This window comes from Larimichthys crocea, chromosome XVII (genome assembly GCF_000972845.2).
Source record: "Larimichthys crocea isolate SSNF chromosome XVII, L_crocea_2.0, whole genome shotgun sequence".
NCBI lineage: Eukaryota > Metazoa > Chordata > Actinopteri > Sciaenidae > Larimichthys > Larimichthys crocea.
The window spans coordinates 5,303,857-5,313,293 of NC_040027.1; positions in this window are offsets into that span (position 1 = coordinate 5,303,857).

Here is a 9,437-nt window from a genome sequence, read left to right on the forward strand (position 1 = left end):
TGTCTGTGTCTGGCTCGCAATTTACTCTACAAAATAGTGACACAGAAGTTTCCTTTGGTTTGTGTCTGATGGTTTGAGAGAGAGGGAGAGAGCAAGCGTTGGTCGAGCAATATAGACAGTGAATGAGAGTGAGGGAACACTGGTATCGAGAAAGCTGATTAATCAGCAAAATAAACATTTTCTGAATGTTTCATAGTGGTTATATTCAGTACAAATAAACACACGACATGGCCTTAGATCTGCTGGAGGGTCTAATGATGATCTTAGTGTTTGTCTCTGGTTATACACATTATTTTAAGAAGTTTATAAATATTATGGCATACCAATCAAACATTTTCGAACAAACTGAGATATTTGTTGGTGTGTCATGGCTGTCGTCCTTTGGTTGGAAATGTTTCATTAGATTCAACGTATTAAATCCATGTTTGTCTCTGTTTGTCAGTTTTCAATGATTTTAAATGGACATATACCCCGACAGTATGCATATAGTATACCTAGACATAGCAATGCAGCTCACACATGGCTACCATTTTGCAGTCCCTATAATTTGTATTTTGAAGTCTTGGTGTAAACCTTTCCTGCAACCTGTTGTACTGCTCTCATGTGACTCGAGAGAAGATTATGAAACCAAATCTGTCTTAATTTTCACTTTCATTTTTTTACTTCCATGGGGGACAATGTAAGTCATTTAAGTCTATAACTCTGTGACTTTAGTTTCTTAGTTTCTGTACCAATTCATCTTGACAGTACTTTATGTTCAAATCTTATTCATGGTATTTCATTTGTTTTGACTTTTTATCCCTAGTATTGCAATTATTTTCCAATGCTTCACACTTTCACAAATGCTTCCAGTAAAAGCCTTTAGCTCACTACATAGCTGTGCAACTACATGAGAGCAGTAGAGCCTTTGTATGCTCCAAATAAAGTGCTTGTTGGACTGTCTGAAACCTCCTCCCCCAACAACTGTCCAATGTCTGAATTAGACACTGTGTCTGACAGTTTTTGTCTTTCCAAAACCGACAAACTGACAGTCGCTCACATTTTAGATAGCAGTTGGCCATATGCAATGATTCACTTTTCACAAAATCACGAGTCAAGTCAATTTCCGTGTGTACAACCTTGTGCAACACCAAGAATACCTTCAAGGAGAAACTGCCTGAAAGTTTGCACCATTATCCTCATTTTTATGACTCCACTGAGACAAGAGAAGGTAGAAGGCAGGCTCTTCACTCACCTTTGAGTGGTCATTTGAAACAGGTCTAGACACTATTTGTTTTCAGATGTGGTCAAACACTTCCTCTTCACCTTATTTCCTCCTCTTTCCTTTGCAACTAAATATTAAAGTTCTATGTACCTTGCTATCTTAAATTTAACCTCTTTAACTCCTTCTCCCCTTTTCCAGCTTCCAACATTTCATTCTCCTCACTCTTTACCTCCACTTTTCATCACCCCTCCTCCAGCTGCATAGTCAGGGTGATAATTACGAGCTGCTGATACTGGCAAACACAACTCTGACAACTTGAGATACAAAACCTCTTCTCTTCTCTTCTCTTCTCTTCTCTTCTCTTCTCTTCTCTTCTCCTCTCCTCTCCTCTGTTTCCTACCTGTACCGTGGGCCAATGGGGGTTCAGATACCAGCGGATGAGGCGTTGGTCCAGCTATCAGTCACCCTGAAGATCAGTGGTGGGTGGAGCTTATATCTCCAGGTGACGGCCTGTCGTTGTTCAGGGTCATCTCTGCCTCCTTGTAACCCCACCCACTGGGCCCCTGCAAGGCCTTATGGGTACCACACTCTGCTAAACATGTTTGTGTCTGTGCGTTTGTCGTTCAGTTTAAGTGGTCAGCAGTCTTCTTGGTGGATCTTCTTGTGCTGTCTTCATAGGTTTCCTGTTTGAACACAACAAAGAGAAAAGTTACTATATCAGCATTGTACCTCCGTGCATAAGCGGTCTAAAATAACAGGGACAGATTTACCAAGAAAGAAAATTTATTTTTATTTTATTTTTAAATGAGTCCATAACTTCAGAAAGATACAAAAGCAACCCCTCATTTCGAAGCATGGACTGTATCGTGACTTGGCTGATATGATCAGTAAAAAGTCACTATTACTATGCACAACCTTAAAGAAATGTACATGGACAATCAAAAAATAGATACAATTTTAGTTTGATTGTTTTATGGTGGCCAGACCTCTCTTGTTCATATTTTATCTGGAACATATCCGTGAACACTAAAACTTTTGACATTCACTGCCAAATTGTCCTGGCTTAGACCACAATTCAAATAATAATTATAACATTACAGCCTGCTTGTTTTACATTTGTCATGTTCTGACCTATTATAAAAACATGAACAATGCAACTGAACACTGATTTGTCTGTATGTGTTTCAATCAATCAACCATAGCTATGACTCATAATTTATGCTTCATAGCCTGTAGCTCTTTCTGAAAGTACCTGTCAGTATTCTAACAGTAAAGTAAAGTAAAGTACGCAGCAACAAAATGATCTGATGTGTTCATAGCAGCCATGGTAATGAAAGCTGCACTTTTTTTGCAGTTAAGCACTGAAATAATTGTGGCAGCGCTCGTGGCTGTTCTAGTCAATGTTTCAAGCTGTATTACTATTATACTTTAGCATAACGCAATCAACTGACATCTTTTCACATGTATGACAGCGTCATTTCTAGCAAGAATATTAAAATTATTTTTTGACTGGAGTCAACCAAAACCACAAAGAAAGAATAAGAACTGTTAAAACATCAACTAACAAGTTAAATATATTATAATTTAGTATAATGAAATCATTGCGCTTTGTGATGACTTTCCTTTATCACTCTAAAAAAACAAAAACAAAATACTTGCTTCTCCTCTTTATTAACACAATCCACTCAGATGAAAACATGAAAAAAAAAGAAAGAAAAAAAAAGAAAAATTAGCAGTTTGACAATGTTGGGTTGATATTTTGTCACATCTGGGCAATAACAACGTGAGTGTTTTGGTACTGACGGCAGACAACACTTCTTCAGTAAGGCGTGAAATGAAGGGTTATATTGATGATGTTCTGCCCCCGTATTGCTTGATTCTTTTTATCAGCCATCTGCCAGCATGCTCCTTTGAATAATTTAACATGTTTTAACAGTTGAACATGGAGTAATAGATCTTTCACTATTTCCAAAGATAGTTTAGATAACTACATCTTCTATGTCTTGGATATATTTACATGTGGATTAACTGCATTTTTGCTATTATGTTGTAGTTCAACTGAAGATGTTTAAATTGTTCATGGATTCATTGTATTGTACTTGCCACTTAATGTTACCTCTGCAAACACTCCATAAGAGTTATACAATGTATGAATTTAAACGGAGAATATTCATGGCCTGGTATATATGGACTACATCACAAACCATTCACACTTTTACAGCTTGTAGTCTCAGCACAAACGTGTTCATCATTCTTCCTAGTTTTCACTCAGTTCATCTGTATCAAACTGAATCTCCACAGACCACAAATGAAATGGAAGATTTGCTCTGCAGTGAGTTTTCATTGGTGGCGAGATGAACAGTAAGTCAAACCGGCAGTGAGATAACAGCAGCCTGCCTGCTGTGTGTCAGTTTGTCTGTCCAAGCAAGTCAAATGACATCCGATAACGTGGGGCTCGTCACCATGGTGATGCAGCATGAGTCATTGTGAGGTTCATTTTGGAGACAAAGGCCTGTGTCAAATGTATGATTATGATGAAGACAGAGAGAGCTCGCTGAGATAGCAGCACACATACAAATACTGTATATGGATATAGTGTATTATATTTACTCACACTGCCTCTCATTTCCACCATGCAATTCCACACACGCTAGTCATTCTTCCTCTTTCAAAATAAAAGCAGGTTTGCAAGCTAACGTTACATTCTGTATCTCTATCACCAGCCACATCCTCATTGTTCTCACTGTTTGTCATTGTATTGTCATTGTTGCTATAGCAGTCCTCGTTACTATCAGAGTTTGTGAAGCAATTTGTGAGGGCTTGAGCTTCTAGCTAGAACTTAAATTCATGCTGGTGTCCCTTGTGATTCTAAGCACTATTTAAGTCCTCACATGTATGTTAGGTCTCACATTATCTCCTTTTAACATTCATCTTAACTGGGTGTATTCTAAACTCTCTTAATCCTGTTCTGTCTGTGGGTTTGGCGGGAGCAAGTGAGAGGGAACTGGCTCATAGGAACTGCTGTATGTTTGAACACCAGTTGAGATGTTTTAGACACATCTTGACACATGTCGTCTTGTTATCAGTGTATATACTACTTGCTGCTCTTTGGGGAAATGAACGCTAAGAAAGAGTTCTTTAAGTCTCACTTGTAGCACTTTTGGTACTTTGAAGGACCTTTTTATGTTAATAATGTTTTTTTTTGTTTTTTTTTAATGATTGTTGGACTACTAATTACTGTTCTTTTAAGTTGACTCTCTGCAGCAATTGGTTCCAGAACCAACAGGTAAAGTGTTTGTTGCAGAACTGACATAGGTTTCCCTACGGCAACACCATGAAGAACTACTTTAGGTTCTAACATTCTAACATTAATCATAAACCCTAGGTTTCTCACCACCCTGGTGGGGGCAAGACATAAGGAATCAATTTTGATGTTGATGCTGTGGTGATGATGTTTGTGGTATTTGGACTGTGGGAGGAGAAAACCAACACAGGCATGAGGAGAACATGCAAGCGCGACTATACGTGTGGAAAATGTCAATTTTTCATGTGCACTAGTAACTCAAACATGTACCTACCTGTCTAAATTACACTCCACCTGACATAGACAGACGAACGTTTGGCACTCTGAGCATTTGTTCTACACCCTGTGTGTTAGCATTTCAACTATATCTAGCTTTTATAGGCACGATAAAAATGACAACAGCAGTTTATTTAAATAAAGATTATTTTTGATTATTCACATTTCATTAATGTTACAATGCAATGTGTTTTAAGGATAAAACATGAGGCGCTATTTTTTCCAAGAAGAAAGTTGGAGAAGTGTAGTATAGTTCACAGGGGTTATTTTAAAGCAGCAGCATACCAGCAATATGTGGAAATACATAGAATGTTTAAGGTTGCTTTAATTGCCTCCTGAAAGAGATTTCTTCCTAAAATTAAATAAGTACCTGCATAAAAAACAAAGTCACAATCTGTGTGTAGTTCTTGACAGAGGTGTAGTAGGGGAGAACTAAGAACCCAGGGTCAAATCAGGCAGGGCCTTGAATAAAACCTTGAATAAGGCCTTGAATTAGGCTTTGAATGTATTAAGATGATAAAAGGGGCCTAATGAAGCTACATATGTACAGGCCCCAGACATACGTACAGGCCACAGACTTCCTCATCACTGGCCCTTATAGAAGAGATAACAGAATGACACAGACTTTGGGTACCAGCCTTTAGTGACAGAAGACACCCAGTACAACTATACAGCCTCTCCCAATTATGAGCAAATGCATATTAACAGCTCCACTCTTCAGTTAAGCCATTTTGTGAATGAGCCTAAATCTCCATGCATCTCAGACAAATGGACGGAAAGAGAATTGTTCTGTGGTCCTCCCCTCAGTTTTTTAAAAAGCTCCCACAAAGTCTTTTTTCTCTCTAAATATGCCTCCTGTCGGATGAATAGCTACAGTTTGTCAGAGATGTGATCAGTGGTGAAAATTGGTTGCTTTTAAAATAACCAAAGTGTTCAGGCTCTCTGAAGTCAGACACAAAGTCCACCATTCCCTCATGTCTCATTTTGACTTAATATACCGTCATTCCTGAACACAAGAGACGAAAAAACAGCAAAAATGATTGTTTACCATCCGTCTAGACTCCTTTGAACTCATTCACATCAATTTACTTGTCCTCCCTTTCCTCTCACACCCTCTTTCTCTCTCCTTCCAGCCCCTCCACCCTGACCCTGGCAAACACAGTGGGAGCGAAGGGTGAATTAATAAAGGAGTGAAAGTGGAGCAGAACTCCCTGAGGTCTGCCTTTTCTGGGACGCTGACACAGAGAAACACACACACACACAAAACACACACACACACACACACACACACACACACACACACACACACACACACACACACACACACAAATATAAGGCCTACATGTTAATAAAGCCACATGCATAGTTCTCATGCATTACTGTGGTGACACCAGGAAAACAATCCATACATCCCATCATCTGCAAGCTCCTGCCTTAGGAAGGGAGGGATGTGAGGAAGCAGGAGAGGGGGAGCAAAGAGCAAAGGAGATTAAAGAAGAGCAGGGATGCATGAAGAGTGCTGCACAAGGTGGTAAAACTTAGAACAGTGCTCTTATTTCCTTTCCTCCTCCTTCCTCCTCATTCCTTTTATTATTTTTTCAGATGGCCATATACTCAGTTCCTTCCTTCCTCCCCCTCTCCCTTCCTTTTCCCTTCTCTTCTCTTCTCTTCTCTTCTCTTCTCTTCTCTTCTCTTTCCTTTCCTTTCCTCATGTACCCTCCCCTCCTCTGTCCCTTTGCTCTCCTTTCACTTAATTTCTTCTGTCCTTTTTTCCTCTCTTCTCTTTTCCTGGTAATTGTATTTGAGCATGATGTTTTGGTGTCCTCACTCATTTTGGCAGCAGTCATGCAGTGGAGGGACTGTTTTCAAAGAAAATAGTTGATGTGCACTAAACTGCAGCACCAGATCTGAGCCCCTTTCTTGGATTATCTCCACCTTAAATACATCATAAAAAAATTGTGTTGACATGTTTCTTAACAGCTGGGGAGGCAGGGATTGTTTCAATTTACACTCATAAAAGCTGTTAATAATTCTTTCTCTGTTAATAAGTCTTTTAGCAGTGAAAAAGAAAACGTCCCTCAGGAGTTTCATTGTAATTCAAAGCATTGCAGTGGGCACCGTCAGACACTGGGGATCAAGCCAACAACTCTTCAACTACTCACTAGATTTTCTAACAGATCTGCCAAACAGCTTTTCATCCCTCTACTCCTTCCTTTCTCTTTGTCCATCACTTTTCTTTATCACTTCATCCCTGCAATCTGCTGATTGAAATGCGAGCGGAATAAAATCAAAATAAAACTAAATACACACATGTATAAATGAATGAATGAAGAAATGGGAAAGCGTTTATGCATTACAAAATCTTCTAAAGGTCAAAACTGCTCTTCTGTTTTTGAGCTGTGTCACCAGGAAGTGACATGAGGTTTTCATCTTTAATAAACTACTGTGAAATGATGATATGTGTTGACACGGCTCTATAGAGAGCAGCTCTGTTCACCTCTTGGTTTCATTTGTTCCATTGTGAGAATAACTTTGCTTTAAATGAAATCATATCAGTGACTAATTACAGCGTCCTTCTACCTTTCTTGTTCAATCATACAGTGCCATCTGTTTGAACATTGCAGGTTTGTGCCCTCCAGTGGTCATAAGCATTGGATATCAGCATCAAAATGTGCCCAGAAGTATTTAATATGCAGAATGGCCCATTTCACAAATATATATAATAAATAATGATCACTGGAGTCTAATTATTGGTGCATTAATTATTATTTTTTTGTTAAAATCAACTAATTAATTCCAGCTGGATATCTGAATCCATAATAATACATTATCATATAGCTGATGTATTATTGTATGTTGTTATATTTTGTATAAATAAACCTACAAAGTAACTTGTTACTAACGTTATCAAAGTGAATGTACTGGAGGGGTTCAAATCCGACCTGCAGCCCTTTGCTGCCTGTCATTCTCTTATCTCTCTCTCTCTCCCCACACGCTCCTGTCACTCTTCAGCTGCCCCCTCCTCCCCTCACAATCACAAAATAATAATAATCTTTCTTGTGGGTTGATTTGTACAGATGAAAGTACATCAGTAGATCATTAAATATTAAAGATTAAATAGTGACAAAACATCAATGTATGTATTTGAGCATTTCAGCCCAGAAAAAATGGAATGTTTGTCTTGACTCCGCATAGTGGACAAAACTAGAACAAGACACAAAAGCTCACCGAGCTTCAAAGTAACAAGATAAAGATGAGGACAGATTGAGCAAAATAAGAACACAATTCTGAATATCTGCATCTGGTTTTAAATAAACTGATTCCCTTATCTTTGAGTTACTACCTAATTCTATCTCTGGCTTAAGACATCACATACATTAAAGCAGCATTTAACTAATGTAGAAAAAGGAAGAGAGAGAGAGTGACGGCATGAAGAAATGAAAGCAGTGAGGAGAAAGGACGCAAAAGAGAAATAGAGCAAGAAGGAAAACGTGCAAAAGTGAAAGAAAGAGTTAGAGCTCGAAGCAGCAAGAGGGAGAAAGAAAGAGAGCCTCTTGCACAAGCCCAGGGGGTATCCTGCCATCCCAGAATGCTTTGCTCTAACCTACTTTGGTATTTCTGTTTCTGTCTTTGTCTCTGCAGCACTCTGAGTGGGCTAGCTACCCCATACACACCACAGCCTATCTGACTGAGCTTTGTACATGTGTGTGTTCCTGGATTTCTATCCTTATGAGGGCCTTGTTAAGAACTTGATAGGGTTACATATGTTTGTTCTTGTATGATCTGATACATACTGATACTTATATACATTCCCACACACACTTCACGGAGTCAAAGATGATAGGAGTGATAAGGATAGCCTTCTTATGGTATAAAATCCTCAAAACACAATGCAATTGTATGAGTGTAGCTTGTGTGTGTGTAACTGTGTTATTATTATGAGTTGCGTGTGTGTCCGTGAGTCAATGCAACTGTAACGTGTGTGTCAGCTTGTGAGAGTATCTATGGGTGAATGAGTGGAAGTGTGCATGTGCATGTATGTGTTTGAGAGCTGTGCAGGCTGTGTGGGCAGCCTGATGATCAGCTCAGCAACACTCTGTTACCATGGAAACTAATGAGCAGCAACATCTATCTATCTATCTATCTATCTATCTATCTATCTATCTATCTATCTATCATTTTTGGCTTAGCAGGTATGCCAAAAAGACCTGGATGGCTCTCAGCTCAGGTATTGTTTTGTAGCAGTTCAATTGTTCAAAATATCATAAAGCAGTTATAGCAGGTGTTATGACCCAGGGTCATAATTTAGTGTTATGTGTTATTTTTGTGTCATTGTTCCTCCCTGCCTACGGGTGGTGCTACCACCTTAGGGTCTCTCCCTCTCTCCAGGTGGTGCCTGCCGATTGGTTAATGGACTGGTGGATCAGCTATAAATGGCTGCCGCTGGATTAATTCGTTCTCTACTCTTGACCCGACTCCCAACTGCACCAGGCTGTATTGTATTGATTGTGCTGTGCTCTGTGAAATTGTATTTGTCTGCTTTCGCAGACTTTAGCTTAGCAGTCCAGGTAGTGGTAGGGGTGAGTAGCTCTTTTGGTTTATCTCCTTTTTCTCCTGTTTATTTTATAGGGAGGCAGGTTAGAACCCTGTATT